A 19917-nucleotide genomic window follows, 5' to 3' on the forward strand; every position below is an offset into this window, starting at 1 on the left:
GAGTTGCAGAGAGAGAGAGAGAGAGAGAGAGAGAGAGAGAGAGAGAGAGAGAGAGAAATGAGAGAGAGAAAGAAGGCCAAGATGGAGGCAGACATGAACCAGCGTGGTTTTAACTAGCCACAGGTAGTTATGATATTGAGGTTAGAATGGATGGGATAACTTGTCTAATCTGTGTGGGCAGCTTTATCACTATCTGTTTGCTCTGAGATCATTGTATTGGCATCTTGTGATTTGAGAATTGTTGATATATAAATCTGTTTGGTTAATTATAAGCATTAAGAGTTTTGATTCTACCGGGTAAATGGGTGTTGTGGCGGCTAACTGTGGGGTGGACGGTCGTTGGGGCTGACGTGGCAGCAAAGGGAACACAGGAGCATGGCCCACTGGAGAGTTGGTGGGCCGAGAGAGTCTGGCAGGGAAGTCCCTTATTAAAGTAGGTTTTGAAAAATCTAAGTCTGCACATGCACCACCATTGCCCAGCTGTAGCATACTCTTACAAAAAATAGTTTAATTTTTTAAAAAATGAATGCATGCTATAATAGGGTAAACCTTGAAGATGATGCTGAATGAAATTAGCCAGTTATGAAAGACAATACAAGTTATAGTATACAAATCCAAGTTATAGTATTATATGATTATTTTTGTATGTGGTGTGGACAGAAAGTGAAATGGCAGTCACAAGCACTTGAGGGAGAGAGGAACAGGAAGGAATTTTAAGAGGTATAGAGTTTGGATTGGGAAAGGTGAAAGAACGCAGAGATGGGTGGGGGTGGGGTGGCTGCACAACACTGTGAAAGTAATACCACAACCATACACTTAAAATTGGTTAAGTGGTAAATTTTATGTTATATATAACTTACCATAATGAGAGACTTTATCGGAAGGCAGAGGCAGGTGTGAGTTCGTGGCAGCCTGGTCTACACAGCATGATTCAGGATAACCTGAACTACATAGAGAAAGCAGTGAAGATATTCATGATACAAAGCAAAAGAATTATGCTAAGCTGGAAAACTGTTAGTTCATGGTTGTCTCTAACAGCCCTCTATGCTGAGCCTCACCCACCTTTACCTGTGAATGATAACCATTCCCCAGCATCAGCCATTGCTTTTCCCCAGCCTTGTGCCTTTGTGCCATCCTCCACTTTTTGCTTGGATCTTCAATTAGGTTTCATGGGCTTTTAAATTTATTTATTTATTTATTTATTTATTAATGTATTCACTGGCATAATTTCTCTGTGTATACTGGCCGGCCTGGAACTCACTGTGCAGACCAGGTTGATCTCAAACTCATGTTGAACCTCCTGCTTCTGGCTCTTGAGTGCTACAATTCGGTGGTTCAAATAAGAATGGTTCCCAGAATGTATGTTTAATACTTGGTTCCCAGTTGGTAGAACTGCTTGGGAAAGATTAGGGGGTATTTTATAGCTGTCTTAGCCTCTTTGTGGGTTCTTTCTTTCTTTTTTTGGTTTCTTTCTTTTGTTTTCTTTTTTTGTTTGTTTGTTTTGATTGTTTGTTTGTTTGTTTGTTTTCAAGATAGGGTTTCTCTGTGTAGCCCTGGCTGTCCTGGAACTCACTCTGTAGACCAGGCTGGCCTGGAACTCAGAAATCCACTACCTCTGCCTCCCAAGTGCTGGGATTAAAGGCGTGCGCCACCACTGCCCAACTGGGTTCTTCTTTCTTTCACCCTACTCCACTCTTCAACTCCCTAACACTAGATAAGAGAGAAAAAAGGATAGGGAACAGAGGAAAGAGATCCTTGAATCTTTAAAGTCAGGGGTCAGAAAGGGGATGATGACCTATCAACAGATTAATTCCTGCTGATTAGGAATATTGAGTTTCTTAGAGGGAGTTTGATCTTCACTGACAGGATATCTAATTTTTTCTTCTTCTCCTCCTCCTCTTTCTTCTTCTCCTTCTCCTTCTCCTTCTTTTGTACATGATGACTGCTGAACAAACTGTGACCAACCGCAACTAATGCAACCAGCAACAACCAACCAACATTCAACCAACAACCTACCACCTCTTGGGGCCCTGGCATTTACCTACCCTCTGAAAAGTCTCCAGAATTCCAAATGTCACACAATCACAGAAACCATCTGCAGCTGGTTAGCTAGAACACGAGGCAAGCTCGTAAGCTGGACAATCTGAAGCAGCCCCACACCCCACACCTGAGATCAAAGTGAAACTATATTCTTATAATATGTCTGCGTTTTTTAGATAAATCAAAATTCCCAAACATCATGGCCTTGTTAGAGGAGGTAGGTCACTGGGGACAAGCCATTCCCAGTTAGCTCTGTCTCAAGATGTGAACCCTCAGCTATTGCTCCAGCACCATGTCTCCTGCTGCCATGCTCTCTGCCATGGTGGTCATGAACTCTAGCTCTTTGAGACAGTAAGCCTCACATAAACTCTTTTATGAGTTGCCTTTGTCAATGTGTTTTGTCACAGCAGTAGAAAACAAACTGAGACATATGATTTATTATTTACTACAATTATTATAGATTTATTTAATTTTTACTTATGTGTATGTGTGGGGGTCTCCATGTGAATGTGTGCATGACTACATGTGCCAACAGAGGCCAGAGGCATATGGTTCCCCTGGAGCTAGAGTTACAAGTGATTGTAAGCTTCCTGACACGATTGCCAGGAATTGAACTCAGGTCCTCTAGGAAGAGCAGCCGGTGCTCTTAACCATTGAGCCGTCTCTCCAGCCCTAGGGTTGTTTATTAAGGCTTCAAAATCTTTGGCTCAAGTCATACTCCTACCCATGTCTCCCAGTTGTGGGATTACAGGTGGTGCTACTGTGCTCACTTCCAAAGTTGTTTTGGCAAAAACTCAATTCAAGAATTTCCCTTAAAGATTTTAAATAATAATAACAACCATAATAATAATACTGAAAGCACCTCAAGGGAATGTTGTTTGCAGAGTGGGATCAACTGCCTTGTCCACTTCCAATTCCCTTGAAGGTCACCTGTTCATTTATTCCTTTGTTTCCTGTCCTCTTTCAACACTGCTGGCTCACCTCATATCTATGCCAAGAGCCATTGGGACAGGGAGGCAGAGAGGAAGTCTGCGAGCCACAAAGACGCCCAGGCAGAAAGCCTGAGTGGGTGTAGGCAGCTCTTGAAAAGTCTATTTACTGACAACTTATATGTTGTAATGTTACAGTCCCTCAAAAGTTTGCACATGAGGGGGCAGGAGGACACTGTTGAAACCCAGCTTGTGCCCCATGCCCAGAGCTGAACCAAAGGCCAGCCCAGCTCCAGTCTATGAGCCTTCAATTATAGATCGTCCATCTATTTCAATCTAGTAATTACAGACAATTGTTCTGGGAAGTATCATTTGACTATGGTCTCCCTCCCTCAAACCCAAACCCTGGAGCTCACCCACACTCTGAGAAAGTTCATCCTTGCATTTAATCTTCTTCTGAAGTTAAAATGGGTTTCAATCAGCTTCTATCAAGTTTTCTCTTTGTTTGGTTCTGGTTTGGTTTTCTGACACCATAAGCCCAGGCTAGCCTGAAACTCACTATGTCACTAATCTGACACGTGGCTTTGGTTTGTGACACAAGTTCTCATTATGTAGCCTAGGCTAGCTTAAACACTGTGCATAAACACTGTGCTTCCCAAATGGCTGGGATTACAGATGCTAGCCTCCTTACCCAGCTCCATCATTTCAAAATAATACGTACCCTCCAGTGCACAGACACTCAATAGTAACACTCAGTTTTCTCCATTCAGCTCCCAGTGTCAGGCAAGTGCTCCAGGGCTTCCTCCAGGAGCAATTATCTTTTCTTCAGTGATCCAGGGCAGCCACCTCAAAGAACATCCTGCTAGACACAGCAGAGTTTGATACACTCCCACAGTGTGGGTCTAGTACCCACAAGCCACTAGGCGCTGGGCCAGTACTGGGATAGGGAGACAGCCCCTGCCCTTTAGGACTTCTCAGTCTGGGCTAGTGGCAGACAAGAAGACAAACAGGTACTATGGGAGACTACATATAAGGTGCTGAGGGAGCACTGTAGGGATGACTAACAGTGTCTGGCACCCTCTGAGGAGTGGTAAATGATTCACCAACAGGTATCAGCTGTGGGGGTTTTCTTTGTTTTTGAAACATATACCATAGCTTCAAACATGTCCCATAGCTTGGTTTTATGCAGTGCTAGGAATTAAACCCAGGACCTTGTGCTCTAAGCAAGATGAACTCTACCAGCTGAAATGTAACCACAGTCTTTGTTTTGTTTTGTTTTGTTAGACAGGGTTTCATGAAGTGGAAATTTCTGGTTTCTTTGGAAACTCAGTTTGTCATGTAATGTTTTTCTGGAAGCTGTCTTATGAGAGGATGTTTCTAGTCTTCTAGTTTCTAGTCTTTGTGTCCTAGAGAGAAATGCACAAAAGAACTTCTAGAGGTTTCCCCAGCTGATTCTTGTCTCTTCCACTGACTCATGCCAATTCGGTAGAGCATGGTGGTTTGCTATTGGACTGGACTGCTGGTATCATGGTAGACTGAAGACAAAGAACTACTTCTAAACAGCTCCACAACCTCCTGGTCCTATTAACCATTTTTCTCCTCTACCTTTGGTCAGAGGGCCAGAAGAGAGGTTCAAGTATTAAAGAACCCTAAAATCTAAGAATACAGTTTCAAAATCAAAGAATACAGTTTCATTAGCCTGAGCTAGCCTCCAACTTAGTATCTAGCCAAGGCTAACAATAATAATTCTAATCCTAGTGTGTTCACTTCTCAACTGCTGGGATTACAGGCATGTGGCATTATTGAGTAGGGTTGTTGGTTTTTGATATTATTTATTTATTTGGGAGGGGGTGTTCTTGCAAAGTGCATCTTTGGAGGTCAGAAGGAAATGTTTGGGGATGGTTTCTCTCTACTACATGGGTCCCAGGAATTGAATTCACATTTCCTACATTGGCAGTGTTAGTATTCCGTCTAAACTCCACCTCCCCAGTTACCTGGCAATAGCCAGGTAGGCTCCTCCCTACAGTTACCTGGCAACCGCCAGGTAGTCTGATCCACTATAAAAGGGGATGCTTGCCCTCTCCTCTCTCTCTTCTTCTCTTGCCCTCTTACTCTCTTACCCTCTTGCCTCTCTGTCCCCTCCCCCACCTTCCTCTCTCTCCACGTGATCATGGCCGGCCTCTACTTCTCTTCTCTCCCCACCTTTGCCCTTTCCCCTGAATAAACCTTTTCCCACTTGGAACCACGTGGTCTGGAGTGGTCTGTTCTGAGCTGCAGTCGGACTACTTCTTAAAACAACAACAGGCAGAAAGCATCTTTACCTGTTAGCTACTTTACAGACCCAGGGTTCTGTTTGTCTGTTTGTTTGTTCATTTTGATTATGGTGTGAGTGTGCAGGTTAAGGGACAACTTTCTTTTTTCTTTTAGTTTTTCAAGACAGGGTTTCTCTGTGTAGCCCTGGCTGTCCTGGAACTCACTCTGTAGACCAGGCTGGCCTCGAACTCAGAAATCCCCCTGCCTCTGCCTCCCAAGTGCTGGGACTAAAGGTGTGCGCCACCACTGCCGGGCCAAGGGACAACTTTCAAGAGTCAGTTCTCACCTGTCACATGGCTTCCCTGGAGCAAATTGAGGTCACTAGCCTTGGCAACAGATTCCTTTCCGCCACTGAACCATCTCCTGGCCTCTGAGTAGAGACTGAAAGAAGACAAAAGCAAACGGCAGGAAAAGTAAAGAAAGGTGTTGCTGCATCTCAGGAAACAACTTGTGCAGGAGTCCAGAAACCGGGCTGAGTGACTAAGGCTCAATTCACATCTCCATGGCCTGGGGGTAGGAGAAAAAAACAAAACCTCTCAGCCCTGTTGTTGCTGAGTGAGCCAAATTAGCTTTCTATGCTGCTGTCATACCCCAACATCCGTTCTGTGGGTCTCTACTGAGTAGTCGTGGCCAGCTTTGTGGAGTCGATTCTACTTTTAGGTGAGTTTGAGGCACTGACCTCAGGTTCTCCTCGCGATTTCTGAGCAACTGTCTATTATTTCTCCCTGTGTTTGGGGGGCCGGGGGAGGGGGGGGGTCATGCAATGTGCAGGGCAAGGATAAGGGATTTGACTCACTGAGCCCAACCTTGAACTCATTTTTCAAAAAAGATTATTTTTATGTGTGTGTTTTGTGTCTGTGTGCCTGTAAGTCACCCATGTGGATGCTATGATTTGAACTCTGGTTCTGTAAGAGCAGCATACGATCTCAACCACTGAGCAATCTCTCTGGCCTGCCGATGGTAATTTCTTGATCCTCTGGCCTTTACCCATTCATGTACTGGCTTTACAAATATGCATGTGCCCGCACACCCAGCTTGAGTCTTCAGGCAGCTTGTGGTTATACAAAATGTAATAGTCGATGATTGGAACTCAAAGAACCTGCCATTTGAGAGAAGAGGGAGCTGGGGTTTAAATAAGTGAGATGTGGTGCCATAAGCCCATAGAGTAAGCCACACCAGCAGCCAGCCCTCCTTACTACCCATGCTGACCTTTCTCCTTAGTGTGCTCAGGCTGGTGATTGTCATTCAATGAACACATGACAATTCCAGTTACATCATCCTCTCTAAAAAGGGGAGGGGGAGGCAGCTTGACAGAGCTTTCAGGGAATCTCCAGACACAATTCTTTCATGACAAGAACTTATTTAATATGAGCAAAGGAACTAACATTTCTTCAGGGACTCTAAGAAACTCTTGGTTAAACACCAAGCCGCATAACTGAGATCTTTTTGTTGTTGTTTTGAGACAGAGTATCATATGACCCAGGCTGGCTTCAAATATGCTACATAGCTGGGGATGCCCTTGAATTCCACCTTCTCTTGTCTCCAACTCTACTGCCTCCCAAGCACTAGGATTACAGGCATGCCCCATCCTGTCTAGCTATAAACAGGATCTTAAAATCAGCTTTCATTTCACCAAAATGTTTACCGGCCTTTAAAATGTTCCCAGAGGTCTGCCTCTGGTGACACAAACAAGCAGCAAAACCAGAGCAGGGAGACATGTTCAGTTTCTTAAATAAAATATTTACTTTCCTATAATCCAATTTCTTTTCAGGCCTGGCCTTTATTCTTCTAGTGCCAGACCTAATTTGTAAAACAATCCCTTATCTCACCCTAATTCAGCTGTTGCCCTTTGCTTTAGAAAGAAAGAAGGGGGCGAGGAAGGGAGGTTGGGGGTGTGGGGGAAGGGGAAGGGAAGGGATTTGGTGTGAAAACTCCTGAGACCCAGGTGAGGTTTCCGGCTTGTCCTTCTGTGAAGCTCATAGTGGCCTGCCCTCTGGTGGTTGTCCTTCTGTGAAGCTCACAGTGGCCTGCCCTCTAGTGGTTGCAACCTCAGGTTGCTCCTATAGTTGAAAACCCTCTCTCCCGCTATCATTTTTATTTTTATTTTTATTTTTTAAATAGGAGAGAAACTGAAGCTCAGAGAGATTGAAACTTTCAGGTAAGGACACACTGATCTTAGGGTAGTAGCCAGGCAGAACGCCCCCACTCACTGGAAGAGAGGACAGGGGAGGGAAAATGGTCACCTCTTTGAATTTGGAAAGGCATTATGGCATTTAAGAAGTGGGGTCTTGAAGGATGAAGAGATGGACAGTAGTTAAGAATGCTTCCTGCTCTTGCAGTGGACTGGCATGGGTCTTACTACCCATGCAGGGGTTCACAGGCATTTGTAACTCCAGCCCCAAGGAAATTTATGCCTGCTTCTGGCCTCTGTAGGCTCCTGCATTCTTATGTACACACACACACACACACACACACACACACACACACACACACAATTTTTAAAAAGAAAAAAATACAAGTGGCTGAGGAGATAAATGGCTCAGCTGTTAAGAGAACTGGCTGTTCCTCCAAGGGACCTAGGTTCAATTCCCAACACCCACATGGTGGCTTACAACTGTCTGTAACTCCAGTTCTTCTGGCCTCTCAGGGCACTTCACATATGTGGTGCACAGACATACATGAAGACAAAACACTAACACACGTAAAATGAAAATAAATAAAACCTCAAAGGAAACGCTTTTAAGGTGGACTCATTGGAGCTCTGCCCAGAATGTGTGAGGTCTTGAGTTCAATCCTCAGCACACTCACAAGCACAAGAAGAACTGCTAGCTGAGCTGAGTCAGTTGAGCCCAGAGGGTCTGGTGGAAACAGAGTGTCTCCCCATCACTCACTCTCTACACCCCAATCTTCTGCTTCCAAGGGAAAGTACTCTCTACTATACCAGCTCAGGACAGGGATTTCTCTCCAGCTTTGGGATGCTCTTCTGAAAATGAGGACAAAGCCCCTCCTGTGGACCCTGATCCTTGTCCCAATTTTAACCTCAAGCAGCACACCCTTGCCCGTGCCTACCCTTACCTTGTATCAATATAAGAAAGTCACACCAATAAAAACCTTAAATCTGCATCAATCTATAAATTGCATACCAATGTAAAATTATATCTTCAATTTACATTAATTATAAAACTTTTTTATCAAAGTAAGAGATGGCTATGAAATGTTTTATTTAAGAGTAAATTTGATAACCTATCTCTGTTTGTCTATTCCTCTAATTTCTATAATATTACTATATCCTCCATTTTCCCTTCCACCCCCCCTCCCCCCTTTCCTTTACCTAAGAAGAAAGGATAGAGAAGAGGACAGGAAAGGTAGAATCCCTGAGTCTAAGCCCTCTAGTTCCTTCCTTGTCCACAGCTTCAACATTTGTTAAGTTTCCCAAATGACAACATATCTATAATTCATAAAATAACCAGAACTATCTACCCCAACCTAAGGGAATTGGGCTGACAACTCTCCAAAACTTCTTTCTGCTGAATAGGGGTGGCGAAAACTTCTTTAAAGGGGTGGAGAGGGGTAGGAAAATTAGAAAATTTGGTTAGACTTAAGAAAACTAGCTTTAGCATCTGTTATCCAGTCTCTGCTTATTTGGAAGGTTCAGAGCTTGACTGAAGTTCTGACTGGATCCATCTGAAAGGTTGGATGAGGCAGGATGGCCTGGAGTCCTCGGCAATCCCCCAAGCTGTTTTAGGCAGCAACCAGAAGCAGAGGGCCAAACAGGTCAGTTCAGCATCTCTGAGGATAAATCTCTCCAAAGCTGTACATTCTGTAATACATGAATCTCACAACCAAAATTTTAGTACCATTAAGATATTCACATGGATTGTGCAGGGTGCACAAATGGATTCAGTTACAGATAAAATTCTCCATGTTTGAGCAGGTGAAAGACAGCTGTCTTTTTTATGGGTTAATTTTATTAATAACCAACTGTAATAATTCTTCATTCATGCCATGTGAAAGATGGCATGAAGAATCTTTATCTGTCCCATTTTGTTCTCTTGAAATTTTTCTAGTTCTTCAGGGGTCTCTCCCCGTCATATATGATCCATGTCACTCTGAAAGGGGTCCAGAGACTATTTTCCTGTCAATAAAAATATAGAGACTTTCTTCCAAAAAAAAAGTCCTTGGTCTAGCAACCAGAAATCATTAAACATTTAGCTTGACCTCTCTCCCAAAGGAATTTTAATATAACTACCAGACTCAAAACCATACTCATGGGGTTGGAGAGATGGCTCAGTGGTTAAGAGCACTGACTGCTCTTCCAGAGGTCCTGAGTTCAATTCCCAGTGACCACATGGTGGCTCATAACCATCTGTAATAGGATCTGATACCCTCTTCTGGTGTGTCTGAAGATAGTAACAGTGTATTCACATGCATAAAATAAATAAATCTTAAAAAACACTCATTTTGATAAATAAAACAAATCAAAGCAAATAAAGCAACCTGAACAAATATTAACTGAGACGGTATTTCTGCTGTCTCCTGCCTTGACATTTATGAGATCAAGGCCTAAATTATTATTTAATACCTCTGTCTACCTACTGTATAAGCCTATTTTCAGGCTCTATTTGTCTTATCAGGCACAGAAATCTCATGAATAGAGCATGTTCAAAGATCCTGAGAAACTGTCCTGGTAATACTTTTTCAAATCTTCCCTAAAGCATTTTTTCATTCAATCTCCCTAACTTCCCCCCTTCTGTGGACTTAATATCTGCTGCATCTACAAACTGGCTCTATTTTGACGTGCTATCTCCTTTGCCTTGTTTCTCTTCCATGAGAACTACTGTAAATGTGCAGCAGGTTCTAGTATTGCTTTTACCATATCCTTCCAGTCTTGGGAGATTATTCTATTTTTAATAGCCCAAGAAGTCAGGATTTACAAATGGCGAATGCATCCCAAAATTAGTGACGTTTTCCTTAAATTCCCTCAATTCTAACACATCCACAGGTTCGAGTTCCTGATCACCTTGTGGATAACCATCTGGAGGTCTTTGTTGTATACTAACCAGCTAAACTAAAGTTTGTTTTCTAATAACCTTTGATTGGCTTTCTCTAATTTTATCTTCTGTCTCTGAGTATTTTCCTTAATTGAAAACATAAATTCCTCCCTTAAGGTCTGTGTCCATGCTTCATCTCTCCTTTTGTTGATCTTCTGGTTCCTTGGGTTCTTGGATTCTGTTCAAGGTTCTGCCCCAACATTTTAAAACTTTCTTTATGTTGTAATTCTGATATTGTAGCATCTACCTTATTTTGATTTACTAGCTTTAGTAAATTATCCCTCTAGGCTCTGCTTCCAAATTTTATCTCTATCTCCTTGCTGTTCACTCTGTTCTATGAAATTCTGCATCATTTGTTCTAGCATCTTTTCCAGCTCCTGTCTCCAACCTTCATCCTCCTCTTTCTGTTGCTGTTTCTTATCTATAGAATCCTGAGCCTGTAGTTCTAGTGTTCCTTCTAGACCATGTTGCCAAGTCTTAAGTTTATTTTTGTTGCTCAGTCTCATCTATGAACTTCTGCAATTTTTTTTCTATCATCTCTTCTAGAGCCTATTCTCCTTAGAGCATGAGACTCTTAATCTCAGGGTTGTGGGTTCGAGCCCCACACTGGGTGACAATTTGTTGCAGTAAATCTCCAACGCCAATAGGCCCATGCAAAAAAAAAAAAAAAAAAAAAAAAAAAAAAAAAAAACCAAAAAAATCAGTTATAATCTTTACAAGCTGCATGCCTACTTGGGCAGATTTACCGTTACACTACTCTATTCCCCAGGTATGAGATCCCTTGCTACTTGCTGCTTCTCCAGGCCATGTGGTTCTGCTCCATCTTCCTTCCATCTCCTCTTCCTCCATCTTTTTCCTCCCTCTTCCCTCTCTTCTCCCATTCTCTAAAACCTCCAGCCCCACCTTTCCCCTCCACTGCCCAATCACAGGCTCTTGCCTTTATTGATCAGTTAAAATGGGGACAAGATTCATTTGAGATCACCTGTACATGATGGACTCCTCATCAGGGCAGCCCCTCTTGAGGAAGCAGAATTAACTAACGTTAGAATACAAACAGTACTAGGGCAACCCACAACGATACTGTTTACCTTTGACACAAGACTTGTTTTCTTGTGTCTCAACTTCCTCATCTGTCAACTGAGAAATGAAGATGCCTGGCTTACTATAGACACTCATTAAATGTTCTTACTAAGTAGACATTATCATCTTGTGAAGCTTAGAAAGTTTAAATAACTTTTCCAACTAGCATGGATTGTAAAAAAGATATAATAAGCAAGAGTGAAGCACATGAGAGCTTGAGAGCTCTATGCCCCACAATCTCATTACTGCTAGATGAGCAAACGTAAGGAGGGAGTATCAGATGAGGTCACTGTTGCTGCCGCCTTCTGACTCTTCCATAAGGACACACAATCTACCTGGTCCCCATTCTCTGGGGTCAACTAAGATAGTAGGTGAAGTGACAGTTTGGTTTCTTTAAAAACCACAGAAATATTCTAAGAATGTGCTTTCCTTTTAATCCCAGGTATGGGGCTGCTTCAGACTGTCTGCAGCAGCTGTCTATGATTTGCCTCACGATCTAATATATGTTAATATATTAGATATGTTAATATGTTAATAAATGTTCTGGGAACATTTCAGAGTATATTAAATCCTAGAGCCTCCACTAGGTGGGAATGGGAGGTGGTGGTGGTTGTTGGTTATTGGTTATGTGGGGAGGTTGTTTGCAGTTTGTTAGTAGCTACAGTCAAAGAAGAAACAATAGGAAAGAAACTAAATTCAGGAATTTTCCTAACTCTTCTCTTCTCTCCTTGTTTTTCTCCTATCTAGTGTTAGGAGGTAAAAACCAGGGGTGGGGATGAAGAGCCCCATACTCGGGAGACCCTTCCTCAAGCCTCCGGAATCGCGACCACCCAAAGATCACAAGAAACCATACCTGGATGCAATCAGCAGAGGTTTATTAGGGAAAGAGCTGGCAGCCAGCGGTCTGACCAGGTACTCGCGCTGGAGTCAAGGTCCGACCCCCTCGGCCAGTCCTTGGAGGGTTTTAAAGGGAAAAACCACAAACCAGGGGAGTGGGATGGGGTTGTTAAAGATACAAAACATGAAAACAGTGGAACAATTCAGAGGTATTCACTCTAAATGATTAGTGTCATGTGGAAATCGCCCTGCATTCTTCTCAAAAATGTGGTTTTTACCATGCCATTGTGCCCTATCCGGCCATTTCAGATTGCTATCTTTACTTTTTCCGGCTATAGGGCTAGGGCCCCACCTAGGTGGTAGCATCTTTATCTGTAATCAGGAATGCCTTCCTGCCTTGGGCGAGGCTTGAGGAATGTAATCCAGCAAGTGTCCTTCACCTGGAATGTGAAGGCCTGAAATCTTATTTTCAGTTCTGTAAGGCAAAAAATCTACACATATTTCATAAAATGGCCTTTATAATTTTTCACTCTACAGGGAGGGGAGATAAAGGGTGGGAAAAAAGAACCCACAAAGTAGCAAACACCAGCTACAGTAGACAAAATTCTTTATAATTTAAAAAATTGTATGCATATGGTATTTTGCCTACATGTGCTTCATTTGCATGCCTGGTACCCTTAGAGGCCAGAAGAGGACACCAGATCACCTGGGACTAGAGCTGAATACAGTTGTAAGCCATCATGTGGGTGCTGGGAATCAAATCCAGGTCCTCTTGAAAGGCAGTTGGTGCTCTTAAACCACTCAGTCAGGTCTTCAGCCAAACAAAAACTTTTTTAAAATTATTTTTAAGTACATTGGTGTTTTGCCTGCATGTCTGTCTGTGTGAGGGTGTCAGGTTCTCTACTGCAATGCCATGTGGTTGCTAGGAATTGAATGCAGGTCCTCTGGAAGAGCTCTTAACCACTGAGCCATCTCTCCAGTCCCCAGGAAAATTGTTTGTTTGTTTTTTCAAGATATGGTTTCTCCGTGTAGCCTTCATAGACCAGGCTGGCCTTGAACTCATGAAATTCACCTGCCTTTGCCTCCCAAAGGCTGGGGTTAAAGACACATCACCTCTCAGCTAGGAAAATTTCTTTTTTTTAGATTTATTTATTTTATAAATATGAGTACACTGTAGCTATCTTCAGACACACCAGAAAAGGGCATCGGATCCCATTATAGACAGTTGTGAGCCACCATGTGGTTGTTAGGAATTGAACTCAGGACCTCTGAAAGAGCAGTTAGTGCTCTTAACTGCTGAGTCATCTCTCCGGCTCCAGAAAACTCTTTTTAAGACAGGGTCTTCCAATGTAACTTAGGCTGTTCTCCTACCTCAGCCCCCTAAATGCTGGGATTTCAGAAATGTGTCACCATGTCCAGCTGAAAAGAATTCTTTAAAAAGGAAATGAAAACTGGGCACAGCAGCACATGAATCTCAAAGTTGAGAGATGAAAACAGGAAGGTGTTACAGTCAAAGCTATATTCTACATAATCAGTTCAAGAACTGGGCAGCCCCTATATGAGATCCTGTCTTAAAAAGAAAAAGTGTGGCAGCGCATAATGAAAGAATTAAAAATCTTTTAAACTTTTCATAGATGGGAGTCAAAGGTGCAGATCAGCTTGTTCTGTGCTCTGGGTCCTAGGAAACTAGCTATCCACAAGACAAAATAAATAAAAAAAGAGTTCAGAGCTGGGAGTTCAGGACAGCGTGACCAAGCGCTATGGGTACCAGGAACTAAAAACTGACCATAAGATTGAATAGGGTTTGAGCTGAGAGTTCAAGTTAGCGTGCTTGTGCACCCTGGATACCAGGAGAGTTTGAGTTGGGAGTTCTCAGCATGCCCGTACATCCTGGATACCAGGAACTTGGCTGATTACGTATAGGCTCTTAGAGAATAGCCTGTTCCTTGTACCCTGTCACAAACTGAATAATGGGCTGGGACTTTCCACAGGTGCTCTCCAATAGCCCTCCCTTACTCCCCCTGGGTTGTGGTTCCCCCCCCCCGCCCTGAGTTGTGGTTTTGGGCTTTAAATTCTGTCTCCAAAGCCCTGGGGTTGGACCCCACTGCCCCTGCGTGGGTCATGGGTCTTGATCTCAGTATACTGATTAAAATATGCCTCTTGCTGATTACATCAAGTTTGGTGTCTCGCAATTAATGGGTGGCCGCGAATTCCCGAGGCTTGGGTGAGGTCCTCCATTCGTGGAGGCCTTACAATACCAACAATCCTTGTACTTGGAAGGCCAAAGCACTTGAGGTCTTGCTGGGAACCAAAAGAGAAGAGGAGCTGGAAGAAGGGCAGGGAAGACAGAAGTGGTGCAGCTACCAAGTGATGGCTCAGCTGTTAGGAGCACTCATTGCTCTTGCAGAGGACCAAGGTTTGGTTCCCAGCACACACAGGGTGGTTGACAACTGTGTTGGTTTGAACAGGTTTGACCCTCCGTAGATTCATGTGTTTAAATGCTTGGCCCATGGGGAGTAGCCCATAGAAGGTGTGGCCCTTTTAAAGGAAGTGTGTCACTGTGGGTGTGGGCTTTGAGGTCTCCTAGGTCTCCTAGTGCTCAAGCTCCACCCAGTGTGGAAGAGAGCTTCCTCTTGGCCGCCTTTGGATTAAGATAGAATTCTCAGCTCCTTCTCCAGTACCATGTATGCCTGCAGACTGCCATAATGGTAATGGACTGAACTTCTAAAACTGTAAGCAAGCCCCAGTTAAATGTTTACCTTTATATGAGTTGCCTAGGTCATGGTGTCTTTTCACAACAAAGAAACCCTAACTAAGACAAGAGCCATCTGTAACTCCAGTTTTAGGGGATCTGATGCCCTCTTCTGACCTCTACAGTCACCAGGTATGGATGTGATGCACATACAGACATTCAGGCAACAACCTCACACATATCAAAAAGTAAATAAATCTTTGAAAAAACAACAAATGATGCCTTTGGTGAAGAAAAATACCGGTTTATTCTAAATTATCATGTGGCTTGGCACTGTGCAGAATAAATATCCTTAGTCATTTGTTGCCTGCCGTCTAGTTAAACATGAAAAGTCTGAAACATAATGCAAAATAATGTGTTACTGTATTCTACAACAGGATGACAAAGACGTTTTATATAAACTGGGTTCCAGAAGGACACAGCAGAGATTTGAGGATTCTGGGAGGATCTTAAAGAAGAAAACTCGGGCCAGGTATGGTGGTGTACACCTTTAATCCCAGCACTGGGGAGGCAGAGGCAAGTAGAGTTCTGTGAATTAGAGACTAGCCTGGTCTACAAAGTGACTCTAGTTCCAGGAGAATTAGGGTTACAGAGAGAGACCCTGCAAAAAGAAAGAAAGAAAGAAAGAAAGAAAGAAAGAAAGAAAGGAAGGAAGGAAGGAAGGAAGGAAGGAAGGCAGGACGGAAGGAAGGAAGGAAGGAAGGTTGATCATAACCTGGCATGGTACCACACATCTAAATTCAAGCATTCAGTAGACAGAGGTGGGTTTGTGTACGTTTGAGGCCAGCCTGATCTACATAGAGAGTTCCAGATTAGTCAGGACTACGCAGTGATATCCTGTCTCAATAACAACAACAACAAAAGATTCTTTTTAAATGCCTAGGGATTGATGGGCAGGGAGTAAGTATGAGCTAAGACTGGTGGGGTCTGGCATTCAGTGAGACAAGAGACTCAGGACATCATTGTGCTTATGTTTGCTCCACTGTCTCTCACTGTTGAACAGCTTTTGACTTAGCATACTTATAAGTTCAACTGTATGAAATTATATTTTAATATTTTGTATAAAATTTTTTTGTTCACTATGTGACTTTTTATACTTGTAATTTGCAATCTGACATACAATGACAATTTAAATTGCTTCCTCAAATCACATACACAAACACAATTTAAAACAAAACCAAGAAAAGTTTCTCTGGATGAGAAAATTAAAATTATAGAGCTACTGAATATTTGTTTGTTTATCTATTATTTATTTGCTTTGTGTAATTACAATGAATTATACTTTAATTCAATATAATCCTTTTAGAGTTGGATAAAATTACTTAAAATTTCACCTGGAAGGAAAAAAAACAGCAAACCTTAAAGACACTGGAACACCCCTCATTTTGTAGAGCATTTACCTCAAGTGTATGGAACCCTAGGTTTGACCACCACACAGAGTGCAAAGGAAGGCACACACAACCCTATGACAGCTTAACTGGCAGAGATACAAGCTTGACAAGTAGACATCATGCAGCTTGCATGTCAATTTAACGCACTAGCTAGACATGAACAGACCGATCGTATATAAGCAGTGCAGCTTAAGGGGAGGAACAGCATTTGAACCATTGGTGAAAATTTGGGGGTGGGGGGGAAGATATACCAATTACCTTGATCTGTATTGTGTGTATGTATGTGTTGAAATATTGTACTAAGTCCAATGAATGTATACAATTCTCATGTACATAGTACACAGAACTACTGTTTTAGATGTCTGTGTGTATTATGTACACACAGGACTTAGCTTTAACCATACACCTAAACAAACTCTAGTAAGTTAATTAAGCATTATGAATTAACTGTAGAAAAGCTAGAAGGAAATACAATTACATATCAAAACTTAAAGGTAACATTAAATTAGAATGTTTTTATTAAAGATCAAAAGGGGGAAGAGATAGCTCAGTAGTTAAGAGCACTGGCTCTTCTTCCAGAGGACCAGGGTTCAATTCTCAGTACCTACATGGCAGCTCACAATTGTCTGTAACTCCAGTTCTGTAACATCTTTTCTGGTCTCTATAGGTACTAGGCACATACATGGTACACATGTATGCAGGCAAAACATACATACACATAAAATGTTCTAAAATTTTTATCAAGACCACAAAGAAAAAGATTTTAGCCCAAAACTCTAAACTGAATTTTAAATTATTTTTAAGTAATGAAGTTAAAAAGACAGTGACAACATTTAGTCAGTAAACACAAACAAGCTGATAGAAATACTAAGTCCTACTAAGTCAATGATCAGGATCGTTCACGAGAGGTCATAGCCTTTTTTCTGCATTTATTTATTAAGCTCTTCCCCTCTCTATGGAGGACCATGCTTTTTAGGATTTTGGAAGAGCTGTAGCTGTAAGACAAGTGTGGTCTTGCCCTTGGGGCTCTTGGGTTAGGTGGGACAAGGTAAGAGGCAATTCAGAGAAAATGTCACTACAATTGGTCTGGTAAATAAAAGATGTCTTACTGGCTCAGACAGAGATACTTGACGCTCAGGTGAGCCTTCATCAGACAGTCTTATGCTTAAGAACTTCCATTTTATGCTAGGTATCCATCTTCAGTACACACCAGCTGTTGGTCTCTGACTCCAGTCTCTGGAAGATAAGTTCCCTGTAACTGATTCAGTGACCCCAGCCATGACTGTCTACTTGTGATGATATGACTAGCTGCTTTTTTGTGCCTGTAACTTGCTTACACAGATACGCAAAGATTGCTTTGAGTTGGCAGAACAGCTTCCCCTTTACAGGTCCTTCCCTTTACCCCTCCCAGACAGCAATCTCAAATTTGGCTCAGAGACTGTTGTCCTGCTAGAGGCTAATCAATAAATCTTTTCTACAATAGGATCAAATCTATGTATGGTCTTTCCTCAGGGGTCACAAACTCTGTAACAACAGAGTTGGGGCTCACCAAAGACTCAGTTTCTTTCCACTTCTCTCAGCACAAGTTTGTTGTGTGGCAATCACAGTAGCATACAATGGGAAGTAACATGTTCAACAATAAGGAACTGGGTACGGGAAGATGCACTGCAATATTATGTGTTCTGTACAAATGCCTGTTATTAAAAATACACTGATGGGGGAACGGTAAAGGAGGGCACAAAATCTTATGAACACTTACTACAGCTCTGCCAAGGGAAAAGGACCGTTTCTAAAGAGGCTGAAGTAAACACTCCAAGATGCTGCCATGCGAGTGGGGTGGGTGGGTCTTGGCTCCTCTTTACTCTGTCTTTGTTTTCCGCATCTTCCAGGTGATTTGTTTTGCTTTTCTCTTTCAGCCAGACTGCAGTCCCCATGCCCTCTGCATAGTCCCACTAACAGATGTGCTGGTATTGTCTCTTTCAGCTGAAATGCCCCTCCCATTTGACCGATCAGTTCATTAAATTCTTATTTGTAGTTGGGCATGGTGGCGCATGCCTTAAATCCCAGCACTGGGGAGGCAGAGGCAGGCGGATCTCTGTGAGTTGGAGGTCAGCTTGGTCAACAGACAGAGCCATGTAGCAAGACTGTCTCAAAAACAAAACAAGCAAATGAACAAACAAAACTTACTTTTAGTTGATAAAGAGTATTACGTAAGTCACAATGGTGGCCTGTGCCTTTTATCCCAGCATTTTGGAGTGAGAACCAGGTGGATCTCTGAGTTCAAGGCCAGCCAGGTCTATGTAGTGACCACTTCCTCAAAAAGCCTTCAGCTGGTCTTCCTGTCCTCCAAATGTGCTTACTGATTTCGGCTGCACACTTCTTCCTGTTACTTCTCCTGGGCTCACAGCCCAGGTTCAGTTCTAGCATCACACCCTTTCTACTGTCTTCGAAGATTTCATTATTAGCCACCTTTTCACAGGTCAGCCCCAGCAGCCCAGCAGAATCCTGGAGGAATGCAGCCCTGAGTACACTGTAGCTGTCTTCAGATACACACCAGAAGAGGGCATCAGATCCCATTACAGATGGTTGTGAAACACCATGTGGTTGCTGGGAATTGAACTCAAATCTCTGAAAGAACAAGAACACTCTGTGCTCTTTTTTTTGTTTGTTTTTTGTTTTGTTTTGTTTTGGAGACAGGGTTTCTCTGTGTAGCCTTGGCTGTCCTGGAACTCACTCTGTAGACCAGGCTGGCCTCGAACTCAGAAATCCACTTGCCTTTGCCTCCCAAGTGCTGGGATTAAAGGCGTGAGCCACCACCGCCCGGCCACTCTGTGCTCTTAACCACAGAGCCATCTCTCCAGCTCCCAGGGGTGGGTTTTTATCCATTTTTTTTCATTTCTTCCTTTGCCTCTTTTTCCTATCGCCTAATAATAACAATCTCTGTATTTTCCTTTCTTAAAAGAGTTATTTTCAATATTTTTAATTATGTGTATGGCTTTGTGCATATAAAGGCCAGAGGCACTGGATCCCCTTGAGCTGGAATTATAGGCAGTTGTGACCTGCCTTAGGCAAGTACTTAGTACTTTTAGACAAGATTCAAATAAATCTTTGGTGGCGACTAGAGGTACAGATCAGCAAGATACAGCTTCAGTGTTAATTCAAGCTTAAGGAGACAGGTTAAGTGGGCTGTGACCATGAGACAGGCCACATAGGAGATTTTTCAAGAGAAGAAACTGGCAAGTTGACAAACCATATAATTAGATTAAGAAATAGAAAGAGCAGTCAAAGATGGCTGTCTGGTGTGAAGAGCTACTAAGACAAAGTAGAGAAACTGCAATAGCTCACACCATTGTCTCAGCATTTAGAAGCCTGAGCTAGGAGAATCAAGAGTTCAAGGTTAGCCTGGGTTACATACTGAGAACCTGCCTCAGAAACAAAACAAGCAAGGAATGGAGGGAGGAAGAGATGGTAAAGGCAGGAGATGGAAGCTGGTTACAGACCTCCTGACCCTGAGATTATACACC

The 19917-nt window shown here is 42.7% G+C and overlaps 1 long non-coding RNA gene across 1 annotated transcript; it reads left to right on the plus strand.

The window, feature by feature from the left end:
* The first annotated feature begins 5292 nt into the window (after window positions 1-5292).
* LOC143442051 (uncharacterized) lies at window positions 5293-15667 on the plus strand. The gene is made up of 5 exons (XR_013109943.1): window positions 5293-5942; window positions 7404-7440; window positions 8932-9056; window positions 12161-12325; window positions 15380-15667. It is a non-coding gene; the product is annotated as an uncharacterized LOC143442051 (long non-coding RNA).
* Window positions 15668-19917: the final 4250 nt, after the last annotated feature.

This window comes from Arvicanthis niloticus, chromosome 4 (assembly GCF_011762505.2).
Source record: "Arvicanthis niloticus isolate mArvNil1 chromosome 4, mArvNil1.pat.X, whole genome shotgun sequence".
NCBI classification, from domain to species: Eukaryota; Metazoa; Chordata; class Mammalia; order Rodentia; family Muridae; genus Arvicanthis; species Arvicanthis niloticus.